The sequence below is a fragment of the Dasypus novemcinctus genome, chromosome 18 (assembly GCF_030445035.2).
Source record: "Dasypus novemcinctus isolate mDasNov1 chromosome 18, mDasNov1.1.hap2, whole genome shotgun sequence".
NCBI classification, from domain to species: Eukaryota; Metazoa; Chordata; class Mammalia; order Cingulata; family Dasypodidae; genus Dasypus; species Dasypus novemcinctus.
The window spans coordinates 53,867,192-53,870,010 of NC_080690.1; the positions used below are offsets into that span (position 1 = coordinate 53,867,192).

The following is a 2,819-nucleotide window of genomic DNA, read 5'->3' on the forward strand; positions in this document are numbered from 1 at the left end:
ATAAGTGGTCCCACTGTTAGGCCCCATGTGACAGGGCTCCCAGATTACCAGTAACTGATTTTGGTGAGAAAGTATTTCTGATGGTACTTTGATTTGGAAATTTCACAGCCATGGAATTGTAAGCTTTTACCCTAAATAAAATCCCCATTATAAAAGTCAAAACATTTTTGGTATTTTGCATCAGCAGCCCTTTGGCAAACTAAGACAATAAGAAAGAGGAAAATTTGCAAATATATGGAGGCTGAAAAAAACACCTTTAACCAATCACTGTGTCAAAAAAGGAATTGCAAAAGAAATTAGCGAGTACCTAAACATGAGTGAAAATAAGAAGACAACTTACTAAAACTTTTGGGGGGCCTGGAAGTAAATTATGTCAGCCCAGCAAGTGGAAGAACCCAGTTGCCATTCTGGGGTGAAGGTTCTCCACTGACATCATGTCTCACCTACTGATGAATCTCCTGTACCAAGAAGAACAAGAAGCAGAATCTAAAACTACAGCAGTGAAACCTATAGGTATAGAGAGCCTCAGGTGTGAGCCTCTCCGAACCCAAAATGGAGATGCATTTGAAGAAAGTGTGGAAGCTGGAAAAGTTTAAAATTCCCTAAAACAGTCTACAGATATGGGCTTGTCAGAAGCCAAAAATGGAAGCATATCTAATGAAGCAATGAAACATGATAAAGTTAAAAAATTCCCAAAGAAATTTACCATATTAACCACACTCACCCAATTCAGAATTAAAGAAGAAAAAGAGACAAACTGTAGAAAATGCTAGGCCTGGTGCAAAAAATAGAGAGAGAAGCTAGATGAGGAAGATGACAATGAAGTGCCTGGCTTGCTTCTGGGACTGACAGAATCTTTTGAGGATACTTCCTTCACATCCCTAGCTAATCCTATCAATAAAAATACCCTGCAGATGATAAAAAGAAATGGGCTTTATGGACATGACTGAAACTCAACTTAAAGTATCTGGCCACTTCTAGAAGGGAGAGATCTTCTAGCAGCCGCAAAAAAGGTGGTGGCAAAATCCTGGCATTGTCCCTGCTGTTGAACTCATTTTTAAGTTAAAATTCATGCCCAGGAATGGAACAGGGGTCTTTATTCTTTCACCTACTAGGGAACTGGCCATTCAGACTTCTGGTGTTCTCAAAGACCTAATGACTCACCACATCTGCACATGTGGGCTGATAATGGGCAGTATTAAGAAATCTACTGAAGCACAGAAACTTGCAAATGGGATCAACATCATTGTGGCCACACCAGGTCAGCTCCTGGACCATATGCAGAATACCTCAGGGTTTATGTATAAAAACCTACAGTGCCTGGTTATTGATGAGGCTGATCATATCTTGGATGTTGGTTTGAAGAAGAATTAAAGCAAATTGTTAAACTTCTTCTGATACATTGGCAGACCATGCTCTTTTCCACCACACAAACTCTAAAATGTCGAAAATCTGGCAAGAATTTTTCTGAAAAAGGAGCCATTGTATGTTGGGGTTGGTGATGATAAAACTAATACAACAGTGGATGATCTTGAGCAGGGATATGTTGTTTGTCTCTGAAAAGAGACTCCTTCTGCTCTTTACCTTTCTTAAAGAGAACTGAAAGAAGAAAATTATGGTATTCTTTTCATCCTATTTGTCTGTGAAATACCACTGTAAGTTGCTGAACTACACTGATTTGAGTGTCTTGGTCATTCATGGAAGGCAGAAGAAAAATAAGCCAACAATCACCTTCTTCCAGCTCTGCAATGCAGATTTAGGGATATTGTTGTGTACAGACATGGCAGCCTGAGGGTTAGACATTCCTGAAGTCAACCGGATTGTTCAGTATGACCTTCCACATGATCCAAAGGAATAATGCTTGTGGGTATCAGAGACCTAAATGGAAAAGGATATGCCTTGCTCATTTTGTGCCCAGAAGAACTGGGTTCCCTTCCTTACTTAAAGCAATCCAAGGTTCCATTAAGTTAATTTGAGTTTTCCTGGTCCAAAATTTGACATTCAGTCTCAACTTGAAAAATCAATTAAAAAGAGCTACTTCTTTCATAAGTCAACACAAGAAGTATACCTCATACATTTGAGCACATGATTCATTGAAATAAATCTATAAAGTTAATAAGTTAAATTTGTCTGTTTACTCTGTCATTTGGTTTCAAGGTGCCTCTTTTGGCTGATCTGAACATGAACACCAATGACAAGCAAACTTAAAAAGAGAGGAGGTGGTGGCAGATTTGGTTACCAGAAAGCCAAGAAAATTGAGAAGTCCAAAATCTTCAAAAACATTAGCAAGAAATCATCTGACAGTAGGCAGTTCTCTCACTGAAGACACACCTTCCTTTCATCCTGATTAACATTGTCTTGAAATGGATTTTTTTCCCTTGCTCTAACAAAAGAATTTATTTCTATGATATAGACTGATCTAATAAGAGTACTTGGGTTGCAAGCACTGAGGCACTGAGCACTCTTTATTTCCAGCAAATCTTTATTATTTTTTGGATATAAAGCAGTTTAGGATACTTTGATCTTTGTTATGATGATACAATATTTTAATTTAAAATCTTTTTTTCCCAAAATTTATGTCATTGTTGTTAATAGAATCTCTCTGTACCTTTCTTTTCTGGTACATGAAATTTTTTATGGCAAAGATGGCAGTACTAACTCATTGTAAAAGGCAGGGGAGAGAGTGTAATGGAGAGTTGGTGGTGATGCAGAAAATAGTCCTGGTTTATTTTTTTGTTTTATTTGTTTCTTGGATTTCACAGCAGTTCTTGGTTCTTCTTTGGAATGCTACAGTATAAAAGGGTAGAGCTTTGGAAATA

The 2,819-nt window shown here is 37.7% G+C and overlaps 1 pseudogene; it reads left to right on the plus strand.

Moving 5' to 3' along the window:
• Nucleotides 1-434: 434 nt before the first annotated feature.
• Nucleotides 435-2,323, plus strand: LOC101421537 (ATP-dependent RNA helicase DDX18 pseudogene; annotated as a pseudogene).
• Nucleotides 2,324-2,819: the final 496 nt, after the last annotated feature.